This window comes from Scyliorhinus torazame, chromosome 2 (assembly GCF_047496885.1).
Source record: "Scyliorhinus torazame isolate Kashiwa2021f chromosome 2, sScyTor2.1, whole genome shotgun sequence".
Classification (NCBI taxonomy): Eukaryota; Metazoa; Chordata; class Chondrichthyes; order Carcharhiniformes; family Scyliorhinidae; genus Scyliorhinus; species Scyliorhinus torazame.
The window spans coordinates 376,898,800-376,926,729 of NC_092708.1; the positions used below are offsets into that span (position 1 = coordinate 376,898,800).

The 27,930-nt window shown below is 49.5% G+C and overlaps 1 protein-coding gene across 1 annotated transcript in view; it reads left to right on the forward strand.

Annotated features, from left to right (window-relative positions):
* The first annotated feature begins 24,680 nt into the window (after positions 1-24,680).
* Positions 24,681-27,930, forward strand: part of LOC140404736 (synapse differentiation-inducing gene protein 1-like) — a 339,786-nt gene continuing 336,536 nt past the window's right edge. Inside the window, 1 exon segment of the mRNA XM_072493435.1 lies at positions 24,681-25,034. The gene's annotated coding sequence lies outside the window, so the exon portion shown is untranslated.

The following is a 27,930-nucleotide window of genomic DNA, read 5'->3' on the forward strand; positions in this document are numbered from 1 at the left end:
GACGGCGCGAAACGGCCCCGGTCCCGACCGATTCAGGCCCTGACAATGGGCTAGGATCGGGGCTGCGTCATCTACACGCGCCAGGCCTGTCGCCCGCGTAAAGGCGGCGCAGCATAGATGACACGGCCGGCGCCGCATAACTGGCGTCATCCGCGCATGCGTGGTTGCCGTCCTGGCCAAATCCGCCCCGCAAGAAGATGGCGGACGGATCTTGCGGGGCCGCGGAAGGAAGGAGGTCCTCCTTCAGAGAGGACGGCCCGACGATCGGTGGGCACCGATCACGGGCCACCCCACATTTAAGGTACCCCCAGGTGCAGGATCCCCCCTCGCCCCCCTCCCCCCGCAGGCCGCCCCCCAAGCGTTCACGCACTGTTCACGATGGCAGCGACCAGGGGCGTCATTCTCCGACCCCCTGCCGGGTCGGAGAATGGCCGTTGGCCGCCGTGAATCCTGCCCCCGCCCCCGCCGAAGTCTCCGCTCCCGGAGATTGGGCGGGGGCGGGAATCCGACCGCGCCGGTTGGCGGGACCCCCCGCTGGATTCTCCGGCCCGAATGGGCCGAAGTCCCGCCCAGGAATTGCCTGTCCCGCCGGCGTAAATCAAAGCTGGTATTTACCGGCGGGACCACGCGGCGTGGGCGGGCTCCGGGGTCCTGGGGGGGCGCGGGGCGATCTGACCCCGGGAGGTGCCCCCACGGTGGCCTGGCCCGCGATCGGGGCCCACCGATCCGCGGGCGGGCCTGTGCCATGGGGGCACTCTTTCCCTTCCGCCTCCGCCACGGCCTCCTCCATGGCGGAGGCGGAAGAGACTCTCCCCACTGCGCATGCGCTGAAAACTGTCGGCGGCCGCTGATGCTCCCGCGCATGCGCCGCATTTCCGCGCCAGCTGGCGGGGCAACAAACGCCATTTCCGCCAGCTGGCGGGGCGGAAATCCCTCATGCGCCGGCCTAGCCCCTCAATGTTGGGGCTTGGCCCCCAAAGATGCGGAGCATTCCGCACCTTTGGGCCGGCGCGATGCCCGTCTGATTGGCGCCGTTTTTGGTGCCGGTCTGCGGACATCGCGCCGTTGGGGGAGAATTTCGCCCCAGGTGTGGACGGCGCCGGTGGGAACCCACCGTTTTGGCCTGGCCGCTCGGCCCATCCGGGCCTGACAATAGCGGGGGTGCCGGAGAATCGCCATTTTGGGTGTCTCCGGCGATTCTCTGGCCTGCGGCCTGCGAAACCCGACCGGGCCGTTCCCGCCGCTTGGGAGAATCGCGGGAGGGCGTCGGACCGGCGTCCCGGGAAATTTTGGTGGCCCAGGCGATTCTCCCAACCGGCGTGGGAGTGGAGAACCTCGCCCACAGTGTGTGATATGCAGCAGACAGTGTGTGATATATGTTATTAATGTGTGATATGAGACAGTGTGTAATATAAGACATACAGTGTGTGATATGCAGCAGACAGTGTGCGATATATGTTATTAGTGTGTGATATGGGACAGTGTGTAATATAAAACATACAGTGTGTGATATGCAGCAGTCAGTGTGCGATATATGACAGTTAGTGTGTGATATGAGACAGTGTGTAATATAAGACATACAGTGTGTGATATGCAGCAGACAGTGTGCGATATATGACAGTTAGTGTGTGATATGAGACAGTGTGTAATATAAGACATACAGTGTGTGATATGCAGCAGACAGTGTGCGATATATGACAGTTAGTGTGTGATATGGGACAGTGTGTAATATAAAACATACAGTGTGTGATATGCAGCAGACAGTGTGCGATATATGACAGTTTGTGTGTGATATGGGACAGTGTGTAATATAAGACATACAGTGTGTGATATACAGCAGACAGTGTGCGATATATGACAGTTTGTGTGTGATATGGGACAGTGTGTAATATAAGACATACAGTGTGTGATATACAGCAGACAGTGTGCGATATATGACAGTTAGTGTGTGATATGAGACAGTGTGTAATATAAGACATACAGTGTGTGATATGCAGCAGACAGTGTGCGATATATGACAGTTAATGTGTGATATGGGACAGTGTGTAATATAAGACATACAGTGTGTGATATGCAGCAGACAGTGTGCGATATATGACAGTTAGTGTGTGATATGAGACAGTGTGTAATATAAAACATACAGTGTGTGATATGCAGCAGACAGTGTGCGATATATGACAGTTTGTGTGTGATATGGGACAGTGTGTAATATAAGACATACAGTGTGTGATATGCAGCAGACAGTGTGCGATATATGACAGTTAGTGTGTGATATGAGACAGTGTGTAATATAAGACATACAGTGTGTGATATGCAGCAGACAGTGTGCGATATATGACAGTTAGTGTGTGATATGAGACAGTGTGTAATATAAGACATACAGTGTGTGATATACAGCAGACAGTGTGCGATATATGACAGTTAGTGTGCGATATGGGACAGTGTGTAATATAGGACATACAGTGTGTGATATGCAGCAGACAGTGTGCGATATATGACAGTTAGTGTGTGATATGGGACAGTGTGTAATATAGGACATACAGTGTGTGATCTACAGCAGACTGCATGCGATATATGACAGTTAGTGTGATATAAAACAGTGTGATATAATAGACAGCGTGTGATGTTAGACAGATGGTGTGATATACAGCAGACAGTTTGCGATATATAGCAGTTGTGAGTGATATATGACATACAGTGCATCATATATGCCAGTCAGTGTGTGTTATAAGACAGAAGATGTGTGATATACAGCAGACAGTTTGCAATATATGAAAGATGGCATGTGATATATGACATACAGTGCATCATATATGCCAGACAGTGTGGCATATGGCAGGCATTTTGTGATTTGTGATGCAACCAACCTAGACCCACTCTCCTTCCCTATCCCCATAATCCACCTAACATGGACACTAAGGAGCAATTTAGCATGGCCAATCCACCTAACCAGCACATCTTTCCACTGTGGGAGGAAACTGGAGCACGTGTAGGAAATGCACTCAGACTCAGGGAGAATGTGCAAACTCCACACAGTCACCCCAGGGTGGATTTGCACCAGGTCCCTGGTGCTTTGAGGCAGCAGTGCTAATCACTGTGCCAGCGTGCTGCATTCAATGACAGATAGTGTGTAATATAGGACAGTGTGTGATATGTGTAGACAATGTGTGATATAAGACAGACAGTGTATGATATGTGACAGGCAGTGTGTAATATATGACAGACAGTGTGTGATATATGACAGTGTGTGATATATGACAGGCAGTTTGTGATATATTACTGACAGTGTGTGATATACAGAAGGCAGTGTGTGATATATGACAGGCAGTCTGTGATATATTGCTGACTGTGTGATATTACAGGTTGTGTGTGATATACAACATGCAATGTGTGATATACAGCAGACTGTGAGTGATATATAATGGACAGTATGTGATATACAGGAAGCAGATAGTGATATATGACATGCATTATGTGATATGTGACATTCAGTGTGTGTTAGGCAGCGTTTGACATATTATAGCCAGTGCCTGATAAATGATAGATATTGGGCGGATTTGGGAGACTAAGTTCTCCTGCCAGAGTAGAATTGCTCTTGGTCTGTGCTGGTACAAGGAGTGGTTCTTCGGAGCAATTCGCTCTCCCTTGCCATGCAGATTTATGCACAGCGGGGAGATTGCGGGAATCCGGCACAATCCCGGTAATAGGCCGCCATTCAAGTGAGCGACCCAGTACCAAAGTCCGACAGTGGGCCCACCTATGATGCAAAATCGTGAACCCCTCTCCCCCCAATAACAAGTAGGGGCATCCTCCCCACCACCACCACAGGAATTACAGATCACCCCCCACAGCACGCATACATGAGTGTACATTTCAAGCATTTAGCTAACTAAATATTTATATACATTGTGATTAGATTTAAAGCATGGTATTTGAGATGCATTCATGCATGAAGGGAAATGGAAATAAACAATCCAGACACTTGGCTGTCGGGAAGCCATTACCCTGTCAATTACATCCTACTAAAAGCTATTTCTCTTTGACAGTAAATAGAAGCCTTACAGATCAAAGGATCTGAGGGGGTTTAAAGCCTTGTGATATATTTTGACTTTTAATGAACTAACAGCTGCTGCTTTCAACGCTTCTGTCTGAGGCAGCAGGTGTAAGGGGCAAGCTGGTAAAGGAATAGCAGTGATTCTTCACTGTTTCTGTCTGGACTGCTCTTTAGCTCCCATGCAGGGGTGACTGATATTGGGGTCTCTGAGGGGTCTCTGATGTAGGGAACCCTGATATGGGTTTCTCTGATGGAGGGGCCTCTGAGAAGGGGGTCTCTGGTATGGGGATCTAATGGGGATCTCTATTGTCGGGTTTTATGGGGGGCTGGGGGCAGGATGGAGCCAGATTTCTGTTGTGGGTGGGGAGAGGAGTCCTCCGATAGACCTTGGGGACACCAACATTAAATATGTACCCTCTTGACCCACACCAGGGTCCACAGCATCAGGGCCAAGCTTGGGAATACTTGCACCAATCCACACCTAGGTGAATCCCTGTCGGGAGGGCCAGAGCATCAATGGCCGGGAGAATCAGGTTCCCACTCATTAATCAGATGCAAATGGGTTCAAATGACAAATCCAAATTCCCCCGTTGGCGTGTAGCTCACTGCTGCCGCCAGTGGCGGACCGGAGCATTGGAAAGAGATCGATTACCACCGCCAATCCCACATTTTGCCTGAAACTCAAATCCCCGCTGGATCAGGAAGCTCACTACCAGTGGTAGGCGGCGGAGAATACACTCCAGTGTGTGATATACAGCAGATGGTGTGTGATATACAGCAGACAGTCTGTGATATACAGCAGACAGTCTGTGATATACAGCAGACGGTGTGTGATATACAGCAGACCGTGTGTGATATACAGCAGACGGTGTGTGATATACAGCAGACAGTCTGTGATATACAGCAGATGGTGTGTGATATACAGCAGACAGTCTGTGATATACAGCAGACGGTGTGTGATATACAGCAGACAGTCTGTGATATACAGCAGACAGTCTGTGATATACAGCAGACAGTCTGTGATATACAGCAGACAGTCTGTGATATACAGCAGACAGTCTGTGATATACAGCAGACAGTCTGTGATATACAGCAGATGGTGTGTGATATACAGCAGACAGTCTGTGATATACAGCAGACAGTCTGTGATATACAGCAGACAGTCTGTGATATACAGCAGACGGTGTGTGATATACAGCAGACGGTGTGTGATATACAGCAGACTGTCTGTAATATACAGCAGACGGTGTGTGATATACAGCAGACGGTGTGTGATATACAGCAGACAGTCTGTAATATACAGCAGACGGTGTGTGATATACAGCAGATGGTGTGTGATATACAGCAGATGGTGTGTGATATACAGCAGACAGTCTGTAATATACAGCAGACGGTGTGTAATATACAGCAGACAGTCTGTGATATACAGCAGTCTGTGATATACAGCAGACGGTGTGTGATATACAGCAGACGGTGTGTGATATACAGCAGACAGTCTGTGATATACAGCAGACAGTCTGTGATATACAGCAGACAGTCTGTGATATACAGCAGATGGTGTGTGATATACAGCAGACAGTCTGTGATATACAGCAGACAGTCTGTGATATACAGCAGACAGTCTGTGATATACAGCAGACGGTGTGTGATATACAGCAGACAGTCTGTGATATACAGCAGACGGTGTGTGATATACAGCAGACAGTCTGTGATATACAGCAGACAGTCTGTGATATACAGCAGACAGTCTGTGATATACAGCAGACGGTGTGTGATATACAGCAGACAGTCTGTGATATACAGCAGACGGTGTGTGATATACAGCAGACGGTGTGTGATATACAGCAGACGGTGTGTGATATACAGCAGACAGTCTGTGATATACAGCAGACGGTGTTTGGTATACAGCAGACGGTGTGTGATATACAGCAGACTGTGTGTGATATACAGCAGACAGTCTGTGATATACAGTAGACGGTGTGTGATATACAGCAGACGGTGTGTGATATACAGCAGACAGTCTGTGATATACAGCAGTCTGTGATATACAGCAGACGGTGTGTGATATATAGCAGATGGTGTGTGATATACAGCAGACGGTGTGTGATATACAGCAGATGGTGTGTGATATACAGCAGACGGTGTGTGATATACAGCAGACAGTCTGTGATATACAGCAGATGGTGTGTGATATACAGCAGACAGTCTGTGATATACAGCAGACGGTGTGTGATATACAGCAGACAGTCTGTGATATACAGCAGACAGTCTGTGATATACAGCAGACAGTCTGTGATATACAGCAGACAGTCTGTGATATACAGCAGACAGTCTGTGATATACAGCAGACAGTCTGTGATATACAGCAGACGGTGTGTGTATACAGCAGACAGTCTGTGATATACAGCAGTCTGTGATATACAGCAGACAGTCTGTGATATACAGCAGACGGTGTGTGATATACAGCAGACAGTCTGTGATATACAGCAGACGGTGTGTGATATACAGCAGACAGTCTGTGATATACAGCAGATGGTGTGTGATATACAGCAGACAGTCTGTAATATACAGCAGACAGTCTGTGATATACAGCAGACAGTCTGTGATATACAGCAGTCTGTGATATACAGCAGACGGTGTGTGATATACAGCAGACGGTGTGTGATATACAGCAGACAGTCTGTGATATACAGCAGACGGTGTGTGATATACAGCAGTCTGTGATATACAGCAGACAGTCTGTGATATACAGCAGACGGTGTGTGATATACAGCAGACAGTCTGTGATATACAGCAGTCTGTGATATACAGCAGACGGTGTGTGATATACAGCAGACGGTGTGTGATATACAGCAGACAGTCTGTGATATACAGCAGACAGTCTGTGATATACAGCAGTCTGTGATATACAGCAGACGGTGTGTGATATACAGCAGACAGTCTGTGATATACAGCAGACAGTCTGTGATATACAGCAGTCTGTGATATACAGCAGACGGTGTGTGATATACAGCAGACGGTGTGTGATATACAGCAGACAGTCTGTGATATACAGCAGACAGTCTGTGATATACAGCAGACGGTGTGTGATATACAGCAGACAGACTGTGATATACAGCAGACAGTCTGTGATATACAGCAGACGGTGTGTGATATACAGCAGACAGTCTGTGATATACAGCAGACGGTGTGTGATATACAGCAGACGGTGTGTGATATACAGCAGACGGTGTGTGATATACAGCAGACAGTCTGTGATATACAGCAGACGGTGTTTGGTATACAGCAGACGGTGTGTGATATACAGCAGACTGTGTGTGATATACAGCAGACAGTCTGTGATATACAGTAGACGGTGTGTGATATACAGCAGACGGTGTGTGATATACAGCAGACAGTCTGTGATATACAGCAGTCTGTGATATACAGCAGACGGTGTGTGATATACAGCAGATGGTGTGTGATATACAGCAGACGGTGTGTGATATACAGCAGACAGTCTGTGATATACAGCAGATGGTGTGTGATATACAGCAGACAGTCTGTGATATACAGCAGACGGTGTGTGATATACAGCAGACAGTCTGTGATATACAGCAGACAGTCTGTGATATACAGCAGACAGTCTGTGATATACAGCAGACAGTCTGTGATATACAGCAGACAGTCTGTGATATACAGCAGACAGTCTGTGATATACAGCAGACGGTGTGTGTATACAGCAGACAGTCTGTGATATACAGCAGTCTGTGATATACAGCAGACAGTCTGTGATATACAGCAGACGGTGTGTGATATACAGCAGACAGTCTGTGATATACAGCAGACAGTCTGTAATATACAGCAGGCGGTGTGTGATATACAGCAGATGGTGTGTGATATACAGCAGACAGTCTGTAATATACAGCAGACAGTCTGTGATATACAGCAGACAGTCTGTGATATACAGCAGTCTGTGATATACAGCAGACGGTGTGTGATATACAGCAGACGGTGTGTGATATACAGCAGACAGTCTGTGATATACAGCAGACAGTCTGTGATATACAGCAGTCTGTGATATACAGCAGACAGTCTGTGATATACAGCAGACGGTGTGTGATATACAGCAGACAGTCTGTGATATACAGCAGTCTGTGATATACAGCAGACGGTGTGTGATATACAGCAGACGGTGTGTGATATACAGCAGACAGTCTGTGATATACAGCAGACAGTCTGTGATATACAGCAGTCTGTGATATACAGCAGACGGTGTGTGATATACAGCAGACAGTCTGTGATATACAGCAGACAGTCTGTGATATACAGCAGTCTGTGATATACAGCAGACGGTGTGTGATATACAGCAGACGGTGTGTGATATACAGCAGACAGTCTGTGATATACAGCAGACAGTCTGTGATATACAGCAGACGGTGTGTGATATACAGCAGACAGACTGTGATATACAGCAGTCTGTGATATACAGCAGACGGTGTGTGATATACAGCAGACGGTGTGTGATATACAGCAGACAGTCTGTGATATACAGCAGACAGTCTGTGATATACAGCAGTCTGTGATATACAGCAGCGGTGTGTGATATACAGCAGACAGTCTGTGATATACAGCAGACAGTCTGTGATATACAGCAGTCTGTGATATACAGCAGACCTGTGTGTGATATACAGCAGACAGTCTGTGATATACAGCAGACAGTCTGTGATATACAGCAGACAGTCTGTAATATACAGCAGACGGTGTGTGATATACAGCAGACAGTCTGTAATATACAGCAGATGGTGTGTGATATACAGCAGACAGTCTGTGATATACAGCAGATGGTGTGTGATATACAGCAGTCTGTGATATACAGCAGACAGTCTGTGATATACAGCAGACAGTCTGTGATATACAGCAGACAGTCTGTGATATACAGCAGACGGTGTGTGATATACAGCAGACAGTCTGTGATATACAGCAGATGGTGTGTGATATACAGCAGACAGTCTGTGATATACAGCAGACAGTCTGTGATATACAGCAGACGGTGTGTGATATACAGCAGTCTGTGATATACAGCAGACAGTCTGTGATATACAGCAGACAGTCTGTGATATACAGCAGACAGTCTGTGATATACAGCAGACGGTGTGTGATATACAGCAGACAGTCTGTGATATACAGCAGATGGTGTGTGATATACAGCAGACGGTGTGTGATATACAGCAGACAGTCTGTGATATACAGCAGACGGTGTGTGATATACAGCAGACGGTGTGTGATATACAGCAGACGGTGTGTGATATACAGCAGACAGTCTGTGATATACAGCAGACGGTGTGTGGTATACAGCAGACGGTGTGTGATATACAGCAGACGGTGTGTGATATACAGCAGACAGTCTGTGATATACAGCAGGCGGTGTGTGATATACAGCAGACGGTGTGTGATATACAGCAGACAGTCTGTGATATACAGCAGTCTGTGATATACAGCAGACAGTGTGTGATATACAGCAGACGGTGTGTGATATACAGCAGACGGTGTGTGATATACAGCATACGGTGTGTGATATACAGCAGTCTGTGATATACAGCAGATGGTGTGTGATATACAGCAGACAGTCTGTGATATACAGCAGACGGTGTGTGATATACAGCAGACAGTCTGTGATATACAGCAGACAGTCTGTGATATACAGCAGACGGTGTGTGTATACAGCAGACAGTCTGTGATATACAGCAGACAGTCTGTGATATACAGCAGACAGTCTGTGATATACAGCAGACGGTGTGTGATATACAGCAGACAGTCTGTGATATACAGCAGACAGTCTGTGATATACAGCAGACAGTCTGACGGTGTGTGATATACAGCAGACTGTGTGTGATATACAGCAGACGGTGTGTGATATACAGCAGACTGTGTGTGATATACAGCAGACGGTGTGTGATATACAGCAGACTGTGTGTGATATATGACAGGCAGTGTGTGATCATAGCATTTACAGTGCAGAAGGAGGCCATTCGGCCCATCGAGTCTGCACCAGCTCTTCAAAGAGCACCCCACTCAAGTCCACGTATCTACCCTATACCCGTAACCCGGTAACCCCCACTTAACCTTTTTTGGAGACTAAGGACAATTTAGCGTGGCCAATCCACCTAACCTGCACATCTTTGGACTGTGGGAGGAAACCGGAGGAAACCCACGCAGACACGGGGAGAACGTGCAGACTCCGCACAGACAGTGACCCAGCCAGGAATCGAACCTGGGATCCTGGAGCTGTGAAGCAATTGTGCTAACCACTGTTCTACCGTGCTGTCCTGATATATGATGGAGAGTGTGTGATATATGACAGACAGTGTACGATATCAGACTTGGTGTGATACATGACAAGTGGTGTGATATAAGACAGTGTGTGATATAAGATAGACAGTGTATGATATAAGACAGACAGTATGTGATAGATGACAGGCAGTGTGTGATATATGACAGTGTGTGATATATGACAGGCAGCGTGTGATATATGACAGTGTGTGATATATGACAGACGGTGTGTGATATATGACAACCGGTGTATGTTATCAGATAGGGTGTGATACATGACAGGCGGTGTGATATAAGACAGTGTGTGATATATGACAGACAGTGCATAACTCAGTCCAGAAGTTTGATCTATGATCTATATGCTCAACTTTGCTAATCGACAATAAGCAATGGGGTTCTTGGAGTGTACGGTAAGTAGCAGATGCTGCTGAAAACAATTGCTGTGCCAATTAAAATCGTCAAGTTAGCATCGGCAACTTTCAGAGCAAACTCCTGTCAGAAAGACTGTTAACCAAATTGCGAAGTTGACCCACAGCAAGGGGGATGCCTACTTCATTCAACTCAGCTGCTTCTTTCAAAGAGCACATCAAGTAGCCACAACATTTGTTGCCTTCATACTTTGATGGAATGTTTGAGGGAGCGGCATCGCTGTGTTCAGACAGCACAGGCGGGTGACCCAGGAGCATGGCGATATGAAGGAAGCTTCACACTGGGCTGATAAGCTGTGTACAGAGTTACACCAAAGGAGTAGCCTCGAGTAAGAAGGAAACTACATGTGGAGACAATGGTAACACATCAACAAGATGCATGTTGAGCCCAAGGAACTATCTGTGGAGTCATAAATTTACATGAGACAGGCTCTGGAACACATGTTGTACCGTCTCCGCAGAACATTCCATCGTACAGCCTGTTTCAATGCTGTTTTGGTAACGGTTAGTGCTGTGGATTCTATTCACGATCCTCGGCAGGGATAAAACCGCTCTTTCCACCTTGTGTCAGTGCAGGTGTGCGTGGATCTGGGCAGAAAGCCTTGAGTTCAAGTCTGCGCCCCCCCTCCTCACTCCAATGGAATTACCACAAAAGGCCAGCACTTTAACACAGTACCGTGGGAGTCCGAAACTGTTAGGCGTGCTGTCTTTAATCTGGGGCTCTGCCTGCCCTCTCAAGGGGCATTCAAGGATCCCATGGCGTTTCGTAATTGGTGTTGGGAGCTTCCTGCGCACAAATTACCGATAATATAATAATAATCTTTATTGTCAGAAGTAAGCTTACATTGCAATGAGGTTACTGTGAAAAGCCTAGTCGCCACACTCCAGCGCCTGTTCACGTACACAGAGGGAGAATTCAGAATGTCCAAATTACCTAACAAGCACGTCTTTCGGGACTTGTGGGAGGAAACCGGAGCACCCGGAGGAAACCCACGCAGACACGGAGAGAACGTGCAGACTCCGCACAGTGACCCAGCCAGGAATCGAACCTGGGACCCTGGCGCTGTGAAGCCACAATGCTAACCACTGTGCTACCGTGCGCCGTGTTTCCTACATCACCACATGTGACCACACTTCACCAATTCTTTATAGGACTTAAAACACGTTGGGATGTTCTGAGGCTGTCTTTAGGCACCATATACAATTTGTCATCTTAACCTTACCTGGCTGATACCCATAGGACGAATGATAGCAAGACATTTGCAATGGTAAGGTAAATATGAAAGGGGCTATTGAGGGAACAATGATCCAAGGAGTGAGTACGACCTTAAGGTGCTGCAGTGCAGTCTTCCCTCCAGCAGAATAGACAAACCTGGGAAACTAGCAAGGAATTGACCCATTGAAAGGAGGATTTGCATGGGTCAATGGCCTTTAGAATGTAAATAGGGAGGGGTAGTACAGCAGGTCCCATCATTGTAAAACTGGTGACTCTTTGCATTAGTTATTGCATTGCAATCGGGGCGAAATTCTCCGGAAACGGCGCGATGTCCGCCGACTGGCGCCCAAAGCGGCGCAAATCAGACTGGCATCGCGACGCCCCAAAGGTGCAGAATGCTCCGCATCTTTGGGGGCCGAGCCCCAACCTTAAGGGGCTAGGTCGGCGCCGGACGAATTTCCGCCCCGCCAGCTGGTGGAAAAGGCCTTTGGTGCCCCGCCAGCTGGCGCGGAAATGACATCTCCGGGCGCCGCATGCGCGGGAGCGTCAGCGGCCGCTGACAGTTTCCCGCGCATGCGCAGTGGAGGGAGTCTCTTCTGCCTCCGCCATAGTGGAGACCATGGCGGAGGCAAAAGGGAAAGAGTGCCCCCACGGCACAGGCCCGCTCGCTGGTCGGTGGGCCCCGATCGCGGGCAGGGCACCGTGGGGGCACCCCCCGGGGCCAGATCGCCCCGCGCCCCCCCCAAGACCCCGTAGCCCGCCTGCGCTGCCTTGTCCCCCCGGTAAGGTAGGTGGTTTAATTTACGCCGGCGGGACAGGCATTTTAGCGGCGGGACTTCGGCCCATGTGGGCCGGAGAATCGCGTGGGGGGGCCCGCCAACCGGCGCACCACGATTCCCTCCCCCGCCGAATATCCGGTGCCGGAGACTTCGGCAACCGGCGGGGGCGGGATTCACGCCAGCCCCCGGCGATTCTCCGACCCGGCGGGGGGTCGGAGAATCTCGCCCCAGGTCCTGGGATGAATACGGTCATGTATTGACATTGGCTCTTTGAGTCTACTCCCAAATCTACCATGGGGATCAACCAGGTTTTTTTAAAGACTTAAACTTCCCATTCCGCAGTGATGGAGCACTTATCCGAATCTGAAACTGGAAAGTCAGCAATGCTCAGCACTTGCTGTCCTGGTGGGTGCTGTTTTGTGCTGTCCTGGCCTCTCACTGGTTAAAAGGCAGCAGCAATTACAACCTTGCTGTCTGCTATCGCTGGAGATCGAATGAACCCCTGGCTGTCATTCTTCAACTTTCATGAGGAATTGGAAGCTGCTTATCCCGGGCCCCTGCTTACAGGTTATACATGGTGACTGATTACATGAAAATGGAGCAACCGGCTCCCAGAGAAAGAGAATTGCAAGCATTGGTCGCACATGAATCTGCATTCATCCAAGAAACGAGAGCAAGTTTATTATGCAGGCGCCAAATGCTCCGAGGTCTGCTCTGTACACAGGCTCCCTCTATTGATTGCAGCGGGCATAGCAGGACTTACCAGCTCGGGTCTCTGTGCTTTACCAAGGAGTACCAATGGTGGGAGGCAGAGAGAGATACAAAGGATCACAGATGGAGAATTGCGGTAAGTGGGAGAAAGGAAGAGAAAGACAATGCTGGGATAGAGAGAAGAAATGGGGAGAGTGACATAAATCAGCAAGGTAAACGATTCTAGAAAGGAAATCAGAAATAGCAGGAGAAATTCAACAAGAGAAACTGAATTGGAACAGGGGGGGTGGTAGCGTTGTCCAGTTGCACGATCTGAATTAGTTCAAAGTCAATAATCGCCTGGGTACCACAAATAAAAAAATAAAACAGCCGGCAGATTATAGCTTATTGTGGGCCACTCTCTAGCTGTTACATCGACTCCCTGCGTGAAAAGGTCAGGGCCCACACATGAACAGGAAACTAGGAGCAGGAGTGGGCCATTCAGCCCCTCGGGCCTGCACCGCTGCTCAATACAATCATGGCTGGTCTCATCTCGGCATCAGCTACACATGTCTGCCCGTTCTCCATAACCCTTCAACCCATTACTAATTTAAAATATGTCTATCTCAGAGAACATACAGTGCAGAAGGAGGCCATTCGGCCCATTGAGTCTGCACCGACCCACTTAAGCCCTCACTTCCACCCTATCCCCATAACCCAATAACCCCTCCTAACCACTAAGGGCAATTTAGCATGGCCAATCCACTGAACCTGCACATCTTTGGACTGTGGAGGAAACGGGAGCACCTGGAGCAAACCCACGCAGACACGGGGAGAACATGCAGACTCCACACAGACAGTGACCCAGCGGGGAATCGAACCTGGGACCCTGCCGCTGTGAAGCCACAGTGTTATCTACTTGTGCTACCGTGCTGCCTCGTTAAAAGTGCCGGCACCCACCGCACTCTGAGAGAATTAGTGTCTCCTCGTCTCGGTTTTAAACCTGCTACCCCTTATCCTAAATCTATGACCTGTCAGGATTGCCCCAATCTAGAGGAAGCACCCTCTCCACATCAACTGTGACAATACCTTTTATCATCTTATGTACCTCAATTAGATCTCCTCATTATCCTGAACACAAGTGATTATTGGCCTATCCCGCTCAACCTCTCTTCATAGGACAACCCCTTCATCTCTGGAATCAATCGACCTCCTCTGAACTGCCTCCAATGCAACTACATCCCGCCTCGGGTAAGGGGACCAAACTGTACACGGTACTCCAGGTGCGGTCTCACCGATATCTTGTGCGGTTGCCGAAACACTTCCTTAGGCCCAAATTCCATTTGCCTTCCTTATCACCTGCTGTACCTGCATGCTAGTTTTCTGAGGACACGCCCAGATCCCTCTGCACTGAAGCATTCTGAAGTTTCTCTTCATTTATATAATAAGTTGCCTTTCCATTTTCCGACCAATCTTCTTCCATTACTTGTGGACTTCCTGTAGCAATGCACAAGGATGGCGTTTTCTTTCAAACTGGCTGTGTGGCTAAGTGGTTGAATATTATTACCATTTCAAATCATAATGGTCCTGGGCAGAGGACCACGGATGGGGAGGGTTTGATTTTCTGGTATGTGTTGCGTGTAGTCAGAAGCAGGGAGATTATTCCATACCCCACCCCCCCCCCACCCCACCGATAATAAAGCTATGCCCCACGGACACTGCAGTTAAATAGAATATAAAACTTTGCACGTATCACACTCGAAAAGGTAAGCGCATTGCTCACACATCACACATGGGGCAGCACGGTAGCATTGTGGATAGCACAATTGCTTCACAGCTCTAGGGTCCCAGGTTCGATTCCAGCTTGGGTCACTGTCTGTGCGGAGTCTGCACATCCTCCCCATGTGTGCGTGGGTTTCCTCCGGGTGCTCCGGTTTCCTCCCACAGTCCAAAGATGTGCAGGTTACGTGGATTGGCCATGTTAAATTGCCCTTAGTGTCCAAAATTGCCTTTAGTGTTGGGTGGGGTTACTGGGTTATGGGGATAGGGTGGCGGTGTTGACCTTGGGTAGGGTGCTCTTTCCAAGAGCCGGTGCAGACTCGATGGGCCGAATGGCCTCCTTCTGCTCTGTAAATTCTATGATATCACTGTTCCATCAATTCTACCGGCTGGTGTATCTTCCTGATGGCTAGCTCCTCTAATTATCATCTAACAGAAGTAGACAGGAGCCACACTGGGCAGGCCACATCATTTGCACGTTTGACAAAGGACTTTCAAAACCGAGCTCTCTACTCTGAGTTTCGTCACGACAAGCAGCTAGCAGGAGGAAATGTTTCAGGGGCGCCCTTAAAGCCGGGTGAATAAATGCAACATCCTCAGCGATCTGTGGGGGACCGCCCCGACGGGAGAAGAAGCATTGGCTCGGTACCAACCATTCTGAACGTCTCCGACAGAGCGAAAGAAGCCTCCCAAAATCCGAGCATCCCACACCCACCAAACATCAAACTCTATCTGCCCCACCTGTGGCAGAGTTCGCAGATCTGTCATTGGAGGTCACCTCAGCACCCATAACCCCGGAGCAGAAGAAAGTCATTCTCGGTCCTAAGGGACTGCCAAAGAAGAAGAAGGAGACGGCTCCTGTGTACTTCTGTTAGATGCTAATTAGAGTAGCTAGCTATGAGAAAGGTACAACAGCCGATATTACAGGAATCAATCCAAAATAACACCAAGACTGGAAACTCTGGATACACTCCTCATGACTGCTGCAAAATTATTTTCCATATCTCTGACTATTTTTAACCTAAGTGGTGTGACTTGGGGCCGTTGCTTTTACAGGCGCATATATAGGGGCTGGTTTAGCACACTGGGCTAAATGGCTGGCTTTTAAAGCAGACCAAGGCAGGCCAGCAGCACGGTTCAATTCCCGTACCAGCCTCCCCGAACAGGCGCCGGAATGTGGCGACTAGGAGCTTTTCACAGTAACTTCATTTGAAGCCTGCTTGTGACAATAAGCGATTTTCATTTCATTTTCATTTCATAAGGGGCATGTTTGTGTTTTCATCACACTGCAGTTCCCACGCTACAAAACATCAAAAAAGAGGAAGCAGAGACAGTCTCTTGTGTTGTTATTTTGTCTGAAATGGAGACAGTATTCACGAGTCAACCTGCACGTTTCTCTCACTGATGGCCATTCATTTCGAGTTGACTTCATGACCCACCTACTTACACCGATGGCAAAACACAGGAGGAGGCCATTCAGCACATCTTGCCTGTACTAGCTCTTTGAAATGGCTTTCCACTGAGTCCAAAATCTAATCCCTTGTTTTTTTTAACCCACAGTCCGGCAATGTTTTCCTTTTCAAGTATTCCCATTCCCTTTTGAAAGTTGCAATGGAATCGACTCACTACAAACTTTAAGGCAGCGCATTCCAGATCATAACAACGTGTAGCAAAAAAACTCCTCCCTTTTTACCAATTATTTAAATATTTAGACCATGTGACCTTAAAGGTACAGGCCAGGTTAAACAAACCTAAATGGAAACTGAGGGAATCCTGGCAGGGATTTGCAGATGTTATGTCAGAAGTCCTGGAAGGTAGGGCAACTCCGAGTCTAGAATGAGCAATATCTGGGGTGTCGGAAGATCCTGGGGAAAGGGGGGAGGGAGGCTGATATTCTGACCTTCTCCTCCCTGGTTGCCCCGAGATGAATCTTGCTGAGATGGAGGGACTCGGAGCCCCCCGAAATCAGGAGTGTGGGTCAGCGCAATGGTAGAGTTTCTCCGTCTGGAGGAAATCAAGTTTGCTTTAAGAGGATCAATACAGGAATTTGCCCGGAGTTGGCAGTCGTTCAACGATTTTTTCAACAAAAACTGAACGTCAGCAGTAAGGGGGGGGAAAGGGAAAAAGGGGGGGGGGAGGGGAAAAAGGGGGAGGAGGAAAATAGGAGGCATGGTAATGTTAAATAAGGACAGGGGATTTAATATACAGGTAATTGGGGATAGGGTGGTCTATTGTTTGTTGTTATTTTAGGGGGTATTTTGTGCATCGACCCGCGCGGTTGTTTTAGAAATGTCAATATGTTAAATTGTGAAAATTACAAATGCTTCAATAAAATATATATATTTTTTAAAACAAACCTAAATGGTGCACTAGAAAACAAATAATACATTGTACACTGCATGGTATACCATTTCAAATAATATACCATGTATATTATTTGACTAGCCCATCAGCAACATCAGAGGAGATTAAATGGTAAATAGAATACATATTAAATTCATTTATGGGATTTTTTTTCCTATCCCTAATTTCCCTTGAGGATGTAATGTACAAAAATTAGAAACATGTGCAAAAATACAAATGTGTAAATCTACATATGCTCAGTGTATATAATTGAAAGAGCGTAAATGTTATATAAAAAACGACAAATATTGCGATTTTCATTGAAAATATAGAAATCTTTTGAAGTGATGGATTAAATTTCATTCACAGTTCTGATATATCTGCTAACTTACTGAACTCACAGCACTTCGCCCAATGACGGAAGCTACACTCTGGAATGGTACAGGAGGGTTCTTGGTGCCTCCAGCACTATGTTTGGATGTGTGTTGGTGTGTGTGTGTGTGTGTGTGCCAGGTTGGTGCTGCAGTTGTGTTATATACAAACATACATAGGAAATGGAAGCAGGAGGAGGCCATTCGGCCCTTCGAGCCTGCACCGGCTCTTGGAAAGAGCACCCTACCCAAGGTCAACACCTCCACCCTATCCCCATAACCCAGTAACCCCACCCAACACTAAGGGCAATTTTGGACACTAAGGGCAATTTATCATGGCCAATCCACCTAACCTGCACATCTTTGGACTGTGGGAGGAAACCGGAGCACCCGGAGGAAACCCACGCACACACGACGAGGATGTGCAGACTCCACACAGACAGTGACCCAAGCCAGAATCGAACCTGGGACCCTGGAGCTGTGAGCAATTGTGCTATCCACAATGCTGCCGTGCTGCCCCTCAAACTCTCAGAGCTCCTCAAACTCTGACCCCTAGTTCTGGACTCCCCCACCATCGGGAACATTCTTTCTGAATCTACCCTGTTCTTCTCACTCTTTGCTGATAGATTCTATTCATCTGCCATTGGACCTGTGTTTAATCCCTTGTTACTGCCCAGGCTAGGGACTCCATGCTACCAAAGTCACATGTGCATGGCAGACTGAACACTTAACAGGCCCTGGCTACCCACCCACCAACACAAACCTCCCTCTCCGCTCCCCCCACCTACCCTCTCAGTGTGGGCAGGGTAAAGATAAGAGGGAGGAGGGCCCCCAGCTGCAATAAATGGAGGCTTCATCACGTGACTTCCCTCATCAAATTTCAGCCATTAGTTGCCCAATAGATCCACGTTTGCGCTGCACTGCCTTCCGAAGCAAATTTAAAGGAACGAGACTCATTACTCAAATGGATGATGCCTACTGTCATCCAAACAACCATTTCCCCCCTCACCATTTTCAATATTTTTATGTCTGATAAAGAGAAATGTTCAAAGAAAATTACAAAATGAAGCTTTCATTTTTGATGTTCGGGTGATGTTTCTCCAGGGTCGCGCACGGCAGTGACCTGGAGATTGAACTTCAACCCCGGGAAGGTTGACAACCCGAAGAGGGAGATCTAAAGGAACATGGAAAGAAGAACAAAGAATTAGAGCTGCCTCGAATAGGGTCAGTCGGGCTCTGTCTGTCAGGGGGAGGAGCAGAACAGATGTAATGAAACGTGCGGAGTCTGCACGTTCTCCCCATATCTGTGTGGGTTTCCTCCGGGTGCTCCAGTTTCCCCCCACAGTCCAAAGATGTGCAGCTTAGGTGGATTGACCAATGAGCGGGGTTACGGCGATAGGGCGGGGGAGTGGCAGTGGACCTCGGTGGGGTGCTCTTTCGGAGGGTTGGTGCAGACTCGATGGGCCAAAATGGCCTTCTTCTGCGCAGTAGGGATTCTGTGGACCTAGCTGAGAGAACAACCCAAATGCTGTGGGGGCGTATCTGCCTGAAGGAAAGATTAATCTGCAAGCCCCTCCCACTGCAAGTCACATGATGGAGTGTGATATCCAGAGGTCTGTCTGGTGGATAGAAATCTGATATACAGTAAAGGGTCTTGGGGTCACTGAGGATCAGTTCAGATCCTCAACCCCAGATTCAATCGGAAAAATCCAAGTGTTTTTCAGCAGTTCTGAGAGCGGCTACAGTCATCAGTTTTACGACAATTCTGTATCAATCTTAAAACTTAGAACTAAAATAAAAGATAAATACTGAAAATCTGAAATAAAACCCGAAAATGCAGGCTCAACTCAGCCGGTCTGGCAGCATCTGCACAGAGAGAAGCAGAGTTAACGTTTGGCGTTTGTATAACTTCAGAGTTAAAGAGACAAATGTGAAACGAGAGGGAGAAATGTAGGCGGGGTCCTCCATTGCCCGACGCTGATTCCGTAATCGGCGATCGGGCGGAGAATCCACTCCGACGCCTAAATCGGGGCTGGCACCAGTTTGACGCCGGTCAGCCATGCTCTGCCCCCCCCCCCCCGAAATGGCGCAATCGTGTCACGCATCACACGCCGCTACAATGGCGTTGACGTGTCATCGGCCAGCCGCCGTCCCGCGATGCTCCACCCTCGATGGGCTGAGTTCCCGGCCACGGCAGGGCACGTGTGGTCTTAGCGGTCGTGAACCCGGCATGGCGGTTGCGGATCGTGTCCAGCGCCGCCACACTCGGCCGGGATCCGTGCCACTGGCCGGGGGGGTGGGGGGGGGGGGGGCTTCCGCAAGGGCTGGGGGGAGGGGGGTGCTGTATGGGGGGGGGGGGGGCAAGGGGTGGCCTACGGATGGCAGGTCAGGTCCGTGTCATGTTGTCTGGGGTGACCACTGCTGGTCATCGCCACGCGGCCATTCTCCGGCTTGTTTTCGGCGCAGGAGCTAAGAACTTCACCCATCACATTTCTCCCCCCTCTTCAGCTCTGAAGAAGAGCCAAATGGACTCGCCACCTGAACGCTGATTCCTCTCCCGACAGATGCTGCCAGACCTGCTGAGTTTTCCCCCCACTTTCTGTTATCATTTTCAACTTGGGAGCTCTGAACAAACAGAAAACACAGGGCATCAAAAACGAGCTGTGGTGTTGAGCGGCCCAAACACGGGGCATTTTACATTTCAATTACAATGTTGTTAACAGGGAGCGAGTGAGTCCAATTCAAACATCGATAGGCAACACAAATTGATCCACCGAGACTCTCCACAGCGCGAGTGAATGAAGAATCTTGGAATGCTTTAACTCTTGGTGTTGAAATGACAAGTGGAGATGGAAGGGCGGAGGTGCCTTTGGGGTAAGTTCCCCGTTCCCTTAGATTGAGAAATAGGGACAGGAAGGCAAATCAATTAGGAGTTGGGTCTGGGAAATGTTTGGTAAAAATCGAGAAGGTGCCAAGAGCCCCCCCCCCCCCCCCCCCCCCCAGAAATGGGAAAGAGCGAAGAAAGATCAGAGAGGAGGGAAACTAGCGACTGGGGATGAAACTGACAGGAGTGAAACTCAAGAGAATGGAAACAGTTAAAATAAAAATAAAGGGGGAATGGGGGGTGGGGGGTGGTGGGGGGGGGGGGGGGTAGTATTACTGATTGCAAACAAGCTGCAGCCAGATTGTAACACGGACAGGGCTCGGGTTTGGTCAGAAATCCTTCAAAAGTAGATAAAAGGCGAAAAGAAGTAGGGGGATAGGGCTTGTGCATCAGCTGATTAGTATTCAGCTCAGAGCTCGGCGCTGAGAGGAGCTGAGGACAGAGAGGAGCAGTCACTGAGTCCGGAAGCAGCACTACAGCTGGATCTGGCACAGGGGCATTGCTGTGGGCACAACACACACACACACAGACTGAGTAACACACACACACACACACACAGACTGAGTAACACACACACACAGACTGAGTAACACACACACATACACAGACTGAGTAACACACACACAGACTGAGTAACACACACACATACACAGAGTAACACACATAGCAACACACAAGAGTAACACACACACACAGACTGAGTAACACACACACATACACAGAGTAACACACACAGCAACACACAACAGAGTAACACACACACACACAGACTGAGTAACACACACACAGACTGAGTAACACACACACAGACTGAGTAACACACACAGAGTAACACACACACAGCAACACACACACAGCAACACACACAGAGTAACACACAGACTGAGTAACACACACACACAACAACACACAACAGAGTAGCACACACACACAGAGTAACACACACAGAATAACACACACAGAGTAACACACACACAGAGTAACACACACACAACAAAGTAACACACACACGTAATAACACACAGAATAACACACACAGAGTAACACACACACACACTGAGTACCACACACATATAGAGTAACACACACACACAGTAACACACAACAGAGTAACACACACACAGAGTAACACACACACAGAGTAACACACACTGAATAACACACACAGAGTAACACACACACACAGAGTAACACACAACAGAGTAACACACACACAGAGTAACACACACACAGAGTAACACACACAGAATAACACACAGAGTAACACACACACACAGTAACACACAACAGAGTAACACACACACAGAATAACACACACAACAGAGTAACACACACACACAGACTAACACACACACACAGAATAACACACGAACAGAATAACACACACAGAGTAACACACACACAAAAAAAATAACACACACACAACAGAGTTAACACAGAGTAACACACACAGAATAACACACACAGAGAAACACACACAGAATAACACACAGAGTAACACACACACAGAATAACACACACAGAGTAACACACACACACACACACAGGGTAACACACACACAACAGAGTAACACACACAGAATAACACACACAGAGAAACACACACAGAATAACACACAGAGTAACACACACAGAGTAACACACACAACAGAGTAACACACACACACAGAATAACACACACAGAATAACACACAGAGTAACACACACACAGAGTAACACGCACACACACAGAATAACACACAGAGTAACACACAAACACACAGAGTAACACACACAGAGTAACACACACACACAGTAACAAACACACAGAGTAACAAACACACACAGAGTAACACACACACAGCATCACACAACAGAGTAACACACACAGAGTAACACACGCACAGAGTAACACACACAGAATAACACACACAGTGTAACACACACACACAGAGTAACACACACAACAGAGTAACACACACACACAGAATAACACACGCACAGAATAACACACAGAGTAACACACACACACAAAAATAACACACACACAGAATAACACACAGAGTGACACACACACACACAGAGTAACACACACACACAGAGTAACACACACAACAGAGTAACACACACACAGAATAACACACACAGAATAACACACACAGATATAACACACACAGAGTAATACACACACACAGCAACACACACACAGAGTAACACACACACAGAATAACACACACAGAGTAACACACACACACATAGTAACACAGACACGCAGAATAACACACACAACAGAGTAACACACACACAGAATAACACACACACACAGAATAACACATGCACAGAATAACACACAGAGTAACACACGCACACAGAGTAACACATACAGAATAACACACAGACAGAATAACACACACAGAGTAACACACACACACACAGAATAACACACAGAGTAACACACAACACACAGAGTAACACACACAGAGTAACACACACACACAGTAACAAACACACAGAGTAACAAACACACACAGAGTAACACACACACACAGAGTAACAAACACACACACAGCGTAACACACACACAGCATCACACAACAGAGTAACACACACAGAGTAACACACACACAGAGTAACACACACAGAATAACACACACAGTGTAACACACACACACAGAGTAACACACACAATAGAGTAACACACACACACAGAATAACACACGCACAGAATAACACACACAGAGTAACACACACACACAAAAAAAACACACACACAGAATAACACACAGAGTAACACACACACACACAGAGTAACACACACACACACAGAGTAACACACACAACAGAGTAACACACACACAGAGTAACACACACAGAATAACACACACAGAGATAACACACACAGAGTAACACACACACACACAGCAACACACACACAGAGTAACACACACACAGAGTAACACACACAGAATAACACACAGACAGAATAACACACACAGAGTAACACACACACACAGAGTAATAAACACACAGAGTAACAGACACACAGAGTAACACGCACACACACAGAGTAACACACACAGAGTAAAACACGCACACAGAGTAACACACACACAACAGAGTAACACACACACAGAGTAACACAGAGTAACACACACAGAATAACACACAATGTAACACACACAGAATAACACACACAGAGTAACACACACAGAGTAACACACACAACAGAGTAACGCACTCACACAGAATAACACACACAGAGTAACACACACAGAGTAACACACACAACAGAGTAACACACACACACAGAATAACACACACACAGAATAATACACACAGAGTAACACACACAACAGAGTAACACACACACACAGAATAACACACACACAGAATAATACACACAGAGTAACACACACACAGAGTAACACACCCACACAGAGTAACACACACACACTGAATAACGCACACACACTGAGTAACACACACACAGAGTAACATACACTGAGTAACACACACACACAACAACACACAACAGAGTAGCACACACACACAGAGTAACACACACAGAATAACACACACACTGAGTAACACACACACAGAGTAACATACACTGAGTAACACACACACACACAACAACACACACAGAGTAACACACACAGAATAACACACACAGAGTAACACACACACTGAATAACACACACACAGAGTAACACACACACACACAGATTAACACACAGCCAGTCTGCGCCAACACACAGCTACCCTCCTGAACCCTTGCAGTTTAGCCAGTACAATCTGGGGTTACTGTTCAGGGCACAGGGCTGGCCTGTCAATGACTATGGACTTCACCCGGTGGCATTAACTGGAAGGAGGTGAATCAATTACCTGAGTGTGCGGCAGGAGCTACAAGTGACTCATTATTTCTCTTTCAACGCGCTTGACGCGCTTTTCCTGACAGCGCAGCCTTCTCTCTCTCACTCTCTCACACACTCTCCCTCTCACACACACAGTCTCTCTCTCTCTCTCTCTCACACACACTCTCTCACACACACACTCTCTTTCACTCTCTGTCACCGCTGGCTGAAGGAAAGATTGTGGGGAGTGAGCGGCCAGCCCGCTCTGTCTTCAGCACAACGCGGATGTCTCAATGTTCCTGTCAGACTCAACTTTCCTGCCGATGGCTGCTGGTTCGCGATCAGGTAAGGGAGCGACTGGAAAGGAGCTGGAAGCTGCAGTGTCCCCGGGTCTGCTGCAGGCAGAGAGGGTGTGTGTGTGGGGGTGTGGGGGTGTGGGAGGGGGGGGGGGGCTGTGTGGGGGGTGAGGGGTGCAGGGGGGGTGAGGGGTGCAGGGGGGGCTGTGTGGGGGGTGAGGGATGCAAGGGGGGCTGTGTGGGGGGTGAGGGGTTCAGGGGGGGGCTGTGTGGGGGGTGAGGGTTGCAGGGGTGAGTGGTGCAGGGGGGGCTGTGTGGGGGGTGAGGGATGCAGGGGGGGGCTGTGTGGGGGGTGAGGGTTGCAGGGGTGAGTGGTGCAGGGGGGGCTGTGTGGGGGGTGAGGGGTGCAGGGGGGGCTGTGTGGGGGGTGAGGGGTGCAGGGGTGAGTGGTGCAGGGGGGCTGTGTGGGGGTGAGGGGTGCAGGGGGGCTGTGTGGGGGGTGAGGGGTGCAGGGGGGGCTGTTTGGGGGGTGAGGTGTGTAGGGGGTGTGTGGTGCAGGGGGGGCTGTGTGGGGGGTGAGGGGTGTAGGGGGTGTGTGGTGCAGGGGGGGCTGTGTGGGGGGTGAGGGGTGTAGGGGGTGTGTGGTGCGTGGGGGGAGTGAGGGAGGGGGGTGTGTGGGGGAGGGAGGGGAGTGTGTGGGGGGTTGGGGGGTTGTGTGTGTGGGGGGGGTATGTGTGTGGGGGGTTTGTAGGCGGTGAGGGGTATGGGTGCGGGGGTATGGTGTGGGGGGTTGGGGGTGTTGTGGGGGGGGGGGGCGTTAAGATTACTTTTGTGTCTGGTTACACAGCCCAGTTGTATCTTTCACCTTATTGCTACCCATGGGCTGCACGATCGCCAATCCGCTTAATTCTTACCAGGGTCACCGCGGTTTAGGAGATGCTGTCGCTCTGTTACTGCTGTGAAGTTGTGCGAATGGGGATTTGGTCTCGTGTGTTTAATTTTAAATATAGATTGTCTGATCTCGGTGTTTGAGTGTATTCCAGAGAGTAACCCCCCCGCCACACACACACACTGAACCCCCCCCTCACACACACACACAGTAACCCCCCCCCCACACACACACACACTGACCCCCCCCCCCCCCGCCTCACACACACACACTGACCCCCCCCCCCCCGCCTCACACACACACACTGAACCCCCCCTCACACACACACACAGTAACCCCCCCCCCACACACACACACACTGACCCCCCCCCCCCCGCCTCACACACACACAATAACCCCCCTCACACACACACAGTATCCCCCCCCCACACACACACACTGACCCCCCCCCCCCGCCTCACACACACACACTGACCCCCCCCTCACACACACACACAGTAACCACCCCCACACACACACACTGACCCCCCCCCCCTGCCTCACACACACACACACTGAACCCCCCCTCACACACACACACTCACTGACCCACCCCCTCACACACACACAGTAACCCCCCTCACACACACACAGTAACCCCCCTCACACACAGTAACACCCCCCCACACACACACAGTAACCCCCCCACACACAGTAACCCCCCTCACACACACACAGTAACCCCCCTCACACACAGTAACACCCCCCCCACACACACACAGTAACCCCCCCCCACACACAGTAACCCCCCTCACACACACACAGTAACCCCCTCACACACAGTAACACCCCCCCACACACACACAGTAACCCCCCCCCACACACAGTAACCTCCCTCACACACACACAGTAACCCCCCTCACACACACACAGTTAACCCCCCCACACACACACATTAACCCCCACACACAGTAACCACCCCCCACACACACACAGTAACCCCCCCACACACACGCACAGCAACACCCCCCACTCACACAGCAACCCCTCCCCCACACACACACAGCAACCCCTCCACCACACAAATACACAGTAACCACCCCACACACACACACACAGTAACCCCCCCCCCACACACAGTAACCCCCCCACACACACGCACAGCAACACCCCCCACTCACACAGTAACCCCCCCTCACACACACACAGCAACCCCTCCACCACACAAATACACAGTAACCACCCCACACACACACACACAGTAAACCCCCCACACACACACGCACAGCCACACCCCCCCACTCACACAGCAACCCCTCCCCCCCACACACACAGCAACCCCTCCACCACACACACACAGTAACCCCCCTCACACACACACACAGTAACCCCCACACACACACAGTTATCACCCACACACGCACAGTAACCTTCCCCCCCCCCACACACACACACAGTAACCCACCCCCACCCCACCCCACCCCACAAACACACACACGCGCGCGCACACAGGTGTGACATTTATTGAGCAATAACCCTGGGGTAGAGAAATCAAGGCTAATGGGGGCAGGATTCTCTGACCCCCTGCCGGGTTGGAGAAACACCGGGGGACGCCGTGAATTCTCCGGCGCGGATATTCGGCGGGGGCAGGAATCGCGCCGCGCCCGTCGGCGAGCCCCCCCCCCCCCCCCCCCCCCGGCGATTCTCCGGCCCACAATGGGCCGAAGTCCCGCTGCTGGAATGCCAGTCCCGCCGGCGAGAATCAAACCACCTACCTTACCGGCTGGCCAAGGCGGCGCGGGCGGGCTCCGGGGTCCTGGCGGGGGGGCGTGGGGCCATCTGGCCCCGGGGGGGGGGCGTCCCCACGGTGGCCTGGCCCGCGATCGGAGCCCACCGATCGGCGGGGGGCCTGTGCCGTGGGGGCACTATTTTCCCTCCGCCTCGGCCACAGCCTCCGCGATGACCGATGCGGAAGTGACCCCCCCGCGCATGCGCGGGGATGACGTCAGCAGCCGCTGACGCTCCCGCGCATGCACAGACTTCCGCTGGCCGGCAAAGTCCTTTCGGCCCCGGCTGG